Source organism: Theobroma umbraticum, unplaced genomic scaffold (genome assembly GCF_002168275.2).
Source record: "Theobroma umbraticum cultivar Fairchild unplaced genomic scaffold, ASM216827v3 scaffold_44.0, whole genome shotgun sequence".
Classification (NCBI taxonomy): Eukaryota; Viridiplantae; Streptophyta; class Magnoliopsida; order Malvales; family Malvaceae; genus Theobroma; species Theobroma umbraticum.
Window position 1 is genome coordinate 9,917,454 of NW_018397255.1, and position 10,974 is coordinate 9,928,427.

Below are 10,974 nucleotides of genomic sequence, written 5' to 3' on the forward strand. Positions count from 1 at the left end.
CCTCTCCCACGTAATATGTATACTCAACTATGCTAACCTGTGGCCCCGGCCATGCAATATATAAATTCGTGGTCTTGCCATATAAACATTTGCCTACAGGCATCCTCGATATATCTCTAGTTAGAGCTAATTTTGTGTACAAAGGTCACACAATTTAGTGTGACAGCAGGTCTACTTTTGAGTATATCCTTTAATTAAACTATATAAAATCTCGATGTATTGGCAAACGCAATAAACCAATATTAATATTAAAAACAAGTAGTTGTATATATAACCACTTTTAAGGCATGGTACAGTATTCAAACGTTGTACTTTTTCATAAGAATAACAAATTACAACTTTCATATAAATGTATTTCAAAGCATGGTGTATTATTAAAAATCATGTGCTCATTAACGATCAAAATCAATTGAAGTATTGCATTTCCAAACATCCATAGTTATTACGCTTAATCTTCATAATTACAAACACTTGCAAGGTAATTTTGACTTAAATAATCTTGAAGGGCTTATTTCTTGATTTTCAAAACACGTAGCTACACACACATATATAATTTATAAAAAATCAGTTTTTTTTTTAAAAAATTCAAGTCATAATCACAATCAACCTAGGAAATTCTTACCAGCTCATGCTTTTTACAATTTGATTCCAGAACATCAAGGTTAGCATATATAGATAATATATTTCAAGAGCTACAGTTTAAAATTTAGTGCCAACTCACCTTTATTGGAGGGAATTCTCACCAATTACGATCCCCTTCCTTTAATTCAACCTAGCTTTACCAAAAGACTTTGGCAATTTCCAGCAGCCAATTCCCTTTTCTTGTTCACTTCCTAATACATAGTATCCAATATATTCATTAAATTAATTCCAATATATTTTATGTTGGTTTGTATCTAAAATATCATCAATGCATTTATATTCCAAATCACCCCATACAACTACTTACATTGTGAGTTAAATGCATACAATTTAATCGTTTCTTTCCAGCACCTTACTCAAAACACAATAGCTAATTCTTCTCCTCTACTCAATTCCCTAGCATTCAACATCATAGCATAAATCATTAGCACAAACCATTTTTACATATTTCTCGTCAGCAGCAATGGGTATATAACTTAAGTCTTACATTCTAACACATTAAACAAATACATATTTAAACCATGCTAGATTTCCAACCTTGATCCATGTTATATAAACTCTAAATCACCAACCTAGTATCATGCTTTATCTTATCAATTTATTTGAGCCTCCACAAATCCATTTTCTTAAGCTTTCCTGGTCATTTCCAGCATTTATTTAAAGCTTCCTTGACCATTCAAGTTATCAACCAACTTTCAAACCATGCTCAATAACAACTTAAACCAAGCTTAACTTTTCAAATCGAGTTTTCGAACAACCTTTAAAATCATGCTTCAGCGCTTAAAATCAGGCTTATAAATAACCAGCTCATGTAATCTCAATGGGCAGTAAATCATGCTTAGCATATTTGTATACATATATTCCAAAATATATTTTGAAATAGACATACCCACCCTCCTCGATGGTGTGTTTTTCCACGAGCTAGCAAATTTTAATTTTCCTTGCTCATCAACCGATTATTAAACTCCAAAATAGTTTCCCCAAGCTCCACTTATTATTATTATTATTATTTTCGTAATGCACTTTGAGCTCCGACAGATTTCCTACATTTTCTTGGTGACCAGAACCAGCCCCAATTAAACCTCCAAAATCTCCCAGCTTGGCGGAGAATAATATCTTGCTGGAACACAAACAAAGCAAGCACTACAACCGGTTAAATTTAACCTTAAGCCACTAGGAAGTTTTACCTCACCTTGGATACCAATTTCCTAGCCCGAATCTGTTGTTAAAAGAGCTCAATAATTTGGGGAGAAACTTGAGGGTATTCTACCAAAAATATTCTGAAAAAGCTTCAAGATAAAGCTTGGAGGAGAAAATCATTAAGAACCCGTGGAAGATAGCTAGAACAATGACAACCCGTGGCTTGCTTCCCCATGGAGACAAAAAGAATATATCTTGGCTTCTTGGCATGAAGGAAGAAAGAGTAGGCTCGGATGAAGGAGGAAAAAGGCGTTAACAGCAAATTGAAAAGAAAAGAATGAGCCAAGGTGCACATGGGTGACAGCCTTTGTCCCCTACTTGCACATGCTTTTTTTTTATTCTTAACAACACCTTTCCATTGGTTGTTCATGAATGCATTTCTTTTCCATTTTCATTTTCATTGCAAGGCCGGCACCATATATGCCCACCTTACATTTCAAAAGTCAAATTACTCATTTCAATATTCATTTAACTTAAAAATGGAATAATTGCCAACAAGTCCTCCAATTTTCCTTACTATTTAATCTTCCAAACTTTTCACCCTTTACAATTTAGTCCTCTAAACTTTTCACGAATTACAAGTTGATCCTCTAACTTTGTTTTAATTACAATTTTACCTCTTAACTTTTTATTATTTACAATTCTATCCATCAACATTTTATTCTATTTCAATTAAGTCCTCCCGCCATTTCTTTAACTTCAATTCTTTTTTATTATTCCTCCTTTATACATGTATAAATAAAACATCAAATTAACTCCATCAAAGTATCATCACAATATTTAAATATATACATACCCTTTTTATACTTTATTTAATGAAAGCACATAGGCCCTGTTAACGTTCCTTTTCTTTTTTAAAACTTTTTTTTATTCTCTCCCACTTTGGCCAAATCTAACTCCTTGAAATCGACTTTCAATATTACATCCTCTTATTCACAAGTCATCAGTAAACTAATATGATTGTTAATAATTATTTTATTCTAAAATTTGTCACTTGTTTTCTAAGGCCCCAAGACATCTTACTTGATCCCAATTTACTTCCATATCACCTTTTGACACAGTTAATTCTATTTTTAATAAAATAATATTATTTTATCATTATTTTAATATTATTTAATCATATAAATATTATTTTATTTTAACATATTCTTTTCACCCTTTACCGCTCCTAAACACTTCAATTAACCTCAATTGACCTTCATCTTATCCTTAAGGTCATATTAGCTATCATTCCAAGGTACAAGGTATTACGAAAAAGAAAAATGATAATCATAAAGATAAAGGTAATTTTAAAAAAATAATGAACAAAAAAAAAACTTGAAAATAGTAAGATTAATATCCTAATCCAACAAGTTTTGAAATTCAATTTTTAAAGAGGAAGAAAATCTTAATATAAGATCAACATAAAAATGGGTATAAATACTCCCATTGATTAACGTAAAGGAACATAAAGAGAACAAATAGAAAGAGGGAAAGCAAGATTTATTTTGGGTTTTTGTTTTGGAATTTGGGGTTGTTTTTTGGAAAACTACTTAGATTAAAGGGAAGAAGAGGACAAGAAGATTCTGATGGAGCAATTTGAAAGAATTTCGATATCGGAAGCAGTGGTCGACAGTGGAGATAGTAATGGTCGATGGTATTCTAACGATCAGATTCTGGAAAACTTGAAAGGGAAAGTTTTTTTAGAGAGAGAGAGGAAAATCTCTATAGAGAAAAAGTGGAGGTAAAAATAAGAAAAAGAAAAGTTTACTTCATTTATATTTTAAGGCAAAACGAGGTATTGTTGCTATTAGTAAATAGAGCATCATATTGATATTAGGAGGTGGGTTGTTGCGAGCCAGTTTTGACTTGACCCATCTGTTTTAGTCATTAGCCCACTTACCACATATGGGTTTGATATTTCGTAGTGTTTTATTAGTCTATTTATTATTAATTTATTTTTTGTGTTTTATTATTTTACTTCTAGTATTAAAAATATAGAGAAAAATAAAATAAAAAAATAAAGATTTTAGGTCATAGTTATTTTAGGTTGAAATTCATCTAGTCATGATTGTTTAGAATAAAAAAATAAATGAGAAAAAAATTAGATTAAAAAATATTAATGATAAAATTTAGATTCTTATAAATTACTTTTACAGAAATATGTGGTTATAAAAAATAGTCAAACTATAAAAATAATAAAAGTAATAGGATATAATAGATTAAATTGCAAAAAATAAATTTCAATAAAAGTTGTAATTGTTTAAAATAAATATTAAATGAAAATTTTAAGGAAAGTTACAAAGGATAAATTTTCTTGAATACTTCAGAGTGAAAGTAATTATGGGACCTTATCATAAAGGTTGGGGGTAGTTCTATAAATTTTTTTTATAAAAAGATTTATTTATAAATAATCATTATAAATAAAAACATAATTAAATAAAAATTAAAATTTTGTAATATAAAGTTATAATAATATGTCAATAAATAAATGGAAGTCTTTCAACGATGGAATTTCAAAAATATTCTAAGAGATAATTTTCTTGAAAATTTCTAGGTGAGAAAGTTTTTTCAAATTCTACCAAAAGGGTTGCAGAGTTTAAGAAAATTTTCAATATCAAATGATTTTTTTAAAAAAAATGATAAAAATAATAAAAAATTGAAATAAACATACAGAATATGTTTAATACAAATAAAAAGAGTAAATAGAAACTTTTTGATGATAGAATTTGAGGAATATTATAAGGAATAATTTTCTTGAAAATTTCTAGTTGAGGAAGTTTTCTTAAATTCAACTAAAAGGGTTGGAAAATTTAAAAAAAAAATTCAATATTTAAAGGTTTTTATTTATTTTAAAATAGTAATAAAATGAAGGAATAATTAAGGGAAATAAACTCACTTGTTATGACAGCTCACTCATTATGGCATAAAAGGATTAGTAGCGACCCTTCTTTCATATTGAATGTTTGAGTTTATGAACTCACTCGTTATGACAGCTTGGCGACTACATTGGGGAATTCATGAGTCGAGCCTATAATTAATTATGTGATATCCTAAAGCCTTAATTACTTTGATATTTCGTTTTATTTTCTTTAATATTGATTTAGTCACTTTGTTTGTATATATGTTCATTATTTGAGATTTGTACATCCCTTTACACACACAACGCCTTGTATACATGCATGAGTCTTATACTCGAGCTTTGTCTAATTTAGAAGGAAGTAGAGTACCCTGCTTTAATGAGGTGATAAGTTTTGTGTGGGCATGCGAAATACTTCCACTCAAATCGAACTTTTTTCATCGGTAGCCTATAATGGGTGAGGATTAAGGTGCCATACTAGTTCAGAGTGAACGTTAGTAAGAAACAATTTGGGAACTTTTAGATTCGTCTGAAACCTTGCCCCACATATAGTAAGCCATAAAAGCCAAACTCAAGTAGAACCTTACCAAACCCATCATTTAGAAAAGTTCTTAAAATTAAGTACACATAAAGGGACATTTTTTTATATAAAAGATTTATTTTCTATATGATTATTTATTTAATTGATTATACCTCGTCTTCATTTTCATATAAAGGTATTTTTTACATAACAGAGTATGGTAGAATAGACCTCAATTACATCCATGGAGCATTTACTTTGTTTTGCATCTACCTTTGTTCCATGTTAGGAAGTTTTAAATGTAACACTCAATCAAAGCAAATTCAAAATAAAGAAGGTGATTGTTTGAAAAAGGGTTATGTTTCAAGCCTTCCAAAACAAGTTCATATTAATCTTTAGCAAAATTATTTCATGGATTTGATTAGACTTTGGGATCATTGGGGAGCATCCAAACAACAAGAGTTTCAAAGGAAATATGGGCATACTGCATCACTCCTTCGTATACCTATTGATGAATAAGAGACATTGTTCAATTTTGGGATCTTTCATATAAATGTTTTGTCTTCAATGAAGTGAACATGACACCAACCATTGAGGAATACTCAACCTTACTCTGCGTACATCTTCCAAGTGTAGACAAGAGTTACGTAAGGAAACAAAAAATAGGCTATCAAAAAAATATTGCAAAAATTATGGGGATCAATGTGCAAGAAGTTGACGTGAATGTTAAACAGAAGGGTGATATTCCATGGGAATTCTTCATACTTATGGTATCCAAAAGGTTTATCTTTCAATCTTGTTGGCTACTCCGACGCTAATTTTGTTGGTAGCAAAATTGATTGGAAAAGCACTAAAAGTACTTGTCAATTCCTTGAAAACATGCTTAGGTCTTGATCTTGCAAGAAATAAAATTCGATTGCTCTATCAACTGCTAAAGTTGAGTATATATCATTAGGTAGTTGTTGTGAACAAATCCTTCGGATTAGGCAGCAAATAAATGATTTTGGAATGACTATGCATAAAGTTTTCATTTATTGTGACAATATGAGTGTCATAAAATATCTTTAAAAATCATGTTCAACACTCTAGAACAAAGTACATTGAAATTAGACATCATTTCATTAGAGATCATGTGCTTTAAGGGAGATATTGAGATAGATTTTGTAGACACCTTGCATCAACTAGCTAACATTTTCACAAAACCATTGAATGAAGAAAATTTTGTAGAATTAAGAGAAATTTAGGGATGATTGATGCTAGTGAAATCTGAATTATGTTGAAATGATGATGTTTTTGATGATATATATTGCATAATGATAATGTTTTTTTCTTGGTGTAATTGATTAATGAATATTTTTGGTTTGCTAAAGAGACCTTAGATGGAAGAAAATATTCATTCTAATAAGCTAAGGATCCCCTTAATCAATTAAAACAATTTTGTATTATGGGAGTTAACCTGAGTCAATGAGGTAATAATTAGTTAACTGCTCTTTTAATCGATTAATGCAAATCTGGTAGTTAAAAGGCATCCAAGTCAAAAACATAGTAATCGATTAATGTTTACTTTAATCGATTATAAGATAACTGTGGAAGAAAGAAGCTATTGTGCAAGAATTTTTTAAAATAATAAAAACAATTTAAATAGGTGGCACGGGACACCACCCACTCAAAACGTGAGTAACCAATTATTAGCCCCCAATAAAAAACCCTTCACCTACTTAAATAGTTAGTTACATTGAAAATCAATATCCAAAAGCCTTTTGATGTTCCTCTTTTTATTTTCTTTGAAACTTGAGAAGCCCTAGGAAAGAAAATCCCATGGCAAAATCATCTTTTACACACAAAGTAGTTGAAAAGGGAAAAGGAAAAAGAAAAGCTGATGATCCTCTATCGCATCCCCCAAATAAGAAAGGAAAAATCAAAGAATCTTTAGTAAAGAAGAAGAAGGGAAGCAAAGAGAAGATGACAGAGAAAGGGAGGGGATTAGTGGATGTAAGAGCCCCCATAGGCAAAGGTAGTGATTCATCCTCTCGATTTTGAAATTACTTGTATGCTAATAGGTTTAGAAAGATTGAGAATGCTACAATTTCTTGTGAGAAGTTTTTTTACTAGGCTAGTTTTAGTGATGCTTCGAGAATGAGAGAGGAGTTAGAAAATTATTTTAAAACATTAAAACTGAAGTTGATGTGTACATTTAGGGATAGGATGTTCCTCTTTAGTTAAAGAACTTTACACTAGCATTTCTATTGACAAAATTGAATTGTAAGATCATGATGAGTTTGTAGAAGATAGCTTAAATGTATTTTTAAATGATAGAAATTTTCATATCAGTGCTCAAGATTTAGGAGAGTTCCTAAAAACAAAATTTGAAATAGGAGAGTGCAAAATGCTTGAGAAGTATGATCCAAGTCATCTTTGAGAGATTGTAACTAGGAAAAAGGAGAAGTTTCCTTCCAGAAGCTATGCTAGCTAGATTAAGAATGCTCAGCTTAAGATTCTTCATTATTTCATAGCAACCATTCTACATGGAAGAAGTAGCAGTTTTAGCTATGTGAGTGCACAAGACGTGTGGCTGATGGAAGCAGTTTTCAATGAAATTTCATTAAATGTGGGAAGGTATATGGTAGAGAGAATTAGGGCAACCTTGCTAAGGGATAAAGCAAAGTTTCCATATTGCAACATTCTTACCGCTCTGGTGAAAAAAAAAATTGGAATATAAGGTTTCAATATGATCTAACAAAAAACAAGGATCAATGGATATTTTCAAGAAGTGTACTGATAATGGGTTACAGGATAAGGAGGAATGAATGCATTAAAATCACCAAAGATACACCTCTACCTCCTCTAATTGGTAATCCTTCAACACTCTTAACCAGGGTCAGTCAAACCCCTCCTCAAGGTGACATGATATTTAATCTCCTCATGAAAATCGATGGGAAGTTAATTAATCAGGCTATATGGATTACACAGATTGAAGAGAAACTACAATAGCTTGAAGCCTTGTTTTATCAAACTAAGGAAACAAAATCCTTTGGAGCTTCAGCCACTTTTCCAAGCTAGTCTAGTGAGAGGACTGCTACAGAACAGTTTGAAATTCTAACTTTTGATCATGAAGGGGAAATTGGAAAAGAAATGCTTAAAACTGAAGATAAAGATTAGAACAAAATGAAAAATTGTGAACACAAAAAAGCTGAACATGAAGAAAAAATTATGAAAGAACAAACAGATAATGAAAAAGAGCAAGATATTACAGAACATCCTGAAACAAAATAAAGCCAAGAAAAGAAAGATGTGAAAGGTAAAAGGAACTTGAACAAGAAGGAAGAGTGGAGAATGAACTTCAAGGTGAGAATAATACTCAATTGGTGGAAAAAGTGGTGCAAGTTCTCCTTGAGAATATGAAGAGATCTTAGTCTTTAACTTTATTATAGATATCCTCAAGGAAGCTAAAGTTAACCAAGCACAACAACAAGCAAAGATGCACTAAAAAGTTCAATCAGCTCCATAAGAGACAGAACACACTATAGGAAAAGCACATTAAAACAAGGGTAAAGTTATTGATATTGCTCCTGTTGCTAAGAAAACTACAGGAAAGGAGAGAAAAACTATGGTTACTAAGACAAAAACCTTCAGAAGAAGAAAGTTTGCCAAATTAGGATTGACTTCCACCCAAAAGCCTTCTAAACCTATAGCCCCTAGCCTATCTAATCCACTTCAGCCTCATCATCAGACTTCTCATCCCGTTTTTCTTCCAAACCTCTCAATGTTCATTTTGACACTGACGAATCTTTACCTTTATCTGATTTAGATTAGGACCTTTTTTGGATGATGTCAAAAAGGGGGAGAAAAGTAAGAAGGTAGGAAAATAGAATAAGGAAGTAGAGCTGGTATAAGATCAGGAAATAGAGCTGGTAGGAATGATGAACTCAGTTGTTTTTGTTTTGGTATGTTCTATGGTGTGTTGAACAATGTTTATAATAAGCTATGAACAATAGTTGAATGCTTATGTCTTTATTGGAATCGCACTTATATTTATGTGGTTTATGTTTTCATGGATGAATGGTTTCATGCCTTTATTTTTCATGCATGTAAATTGGACAATTTTATTAAGGCACACATTTAGGGGGAGCACATACTCAGGGGACACAATCCCAAATTTGCACATGAATTCTTGTTATTTACAAACATTACACTCTTAATCTAAAAGTGTTTTGTCACCATCAAAAAAGGAAGAGAATATTGACTCCATATGTTTTTGATGATAACAAAACATTCCTCTTTTATTAATATTTAATCTTGTTATTTAAGTGTGTAGGATTTAATTTAGTACTCCTAACAAAGTTGTTCATTAAAAACAAGTCAAGAAGCTTACCAAACTTAATATGAAGTTAATCGGTCAAAGAGGGAAATAGCAAGTAGTGAAAAAAAATTGAACCGTAGTTGCGGATTAACAAGGGACTTTAATCAATTAAGGTATGGTTGTAGGATAAGCCGAAGCAAAACAAAAATATGCTCATCAGTTAAGAAATCTAGTTAATCAGTTAGAGCAAAAGGTCCTAATATATTCAAGCGCCAAAAATAAGTTTGAAAATATAATTGACTGTTAAAGAGAGCCAAAATAAAAAAATCAAAATTTGAAGTTTTTCTAGTTGATTAAAGCTGATTTTAATTGGTTATATTTGAAAGAAGTAAAGCTTCAATTAGTCAAGGGAACTGCTATCCAATTAAAGAAATACTTTTGTATAGAGAAAAATGAAAATAGAAAGTTTATAATCGGTTAGAGCCTGTCATAACCAGTTAAAGGAAATCTCTTGAAAAAGAGAAGCCTAAAGTTAGAGAACTTTTAATCGATTAGAGTTGCTTGTAACCGGTTAGCAAAAGTTTATCTCCCTTTTTGAATTTAAACACTAAAAAACAAAATAACAACTAGAAGTGCATCAAAGTTGTTTCTAACGGTTAGAAACTATCACCAATAGAAAAATTTGACTCTCCAAGTATAAAAGGAAGCCCCAATAGTCAAAGAAAGTAGATTTAGAGAGAGAAGAGCCATTTTGAACAAAAAGTAAAATATTCTTCACCAAAACACTTGTTTTTCATTCCAAATTCAGAAAAAATGTTTAAACTTGATTGTAATCTGTCTAGACTTGTAAAGGTACTTAGTTGTACTTCTTTTTCTTAGGAAATTAAATTGTGGGAAGCACTCTAAAACTTATTATAAGGGATTAGAGCTTGGGTTGAGAGCTCATCTTGTAAATGCTTAGTGGAAGCTGTTAATTCCTCCGATATAGTGAAGTTGTGTTGAAAATCTTTGATTGGGAGATCAAAGTAGTAGATGTAGATTAAGGAGACCGAACCACTATAAATAGTCTTACATTGTTTACTTCTCTTTATCCTTCTTGGTGTCATTTAGCTACTACAAACTTTACATTTATTTTCTTATAATCGGTTAAAAGCTCTATCATTCAAAAAGGGCTTAGCTTAAAATTTTTAGTGTTATTCATCCCCTCTTTAACACTCTATTGAGATCAACAAATTTTACTTTCGTTAAACAATTAGCATCTTTAATTAACATTTTTAGTCAAATTAGTGACATGGCAAAAAATGGTTAATAAGAGTCCCTCACGTGTCTAAAAATGTCATCAATTTATTCTGATCTTATTTTGAAATATTTTATTTTTGAAATGAAAAAAATCAAAAAAATAAAAATGAAGAAAACAAATAGGTGGCGTTTGGTACTTTACAACGTAATGTGATTACAGGTAATGTGATTGCA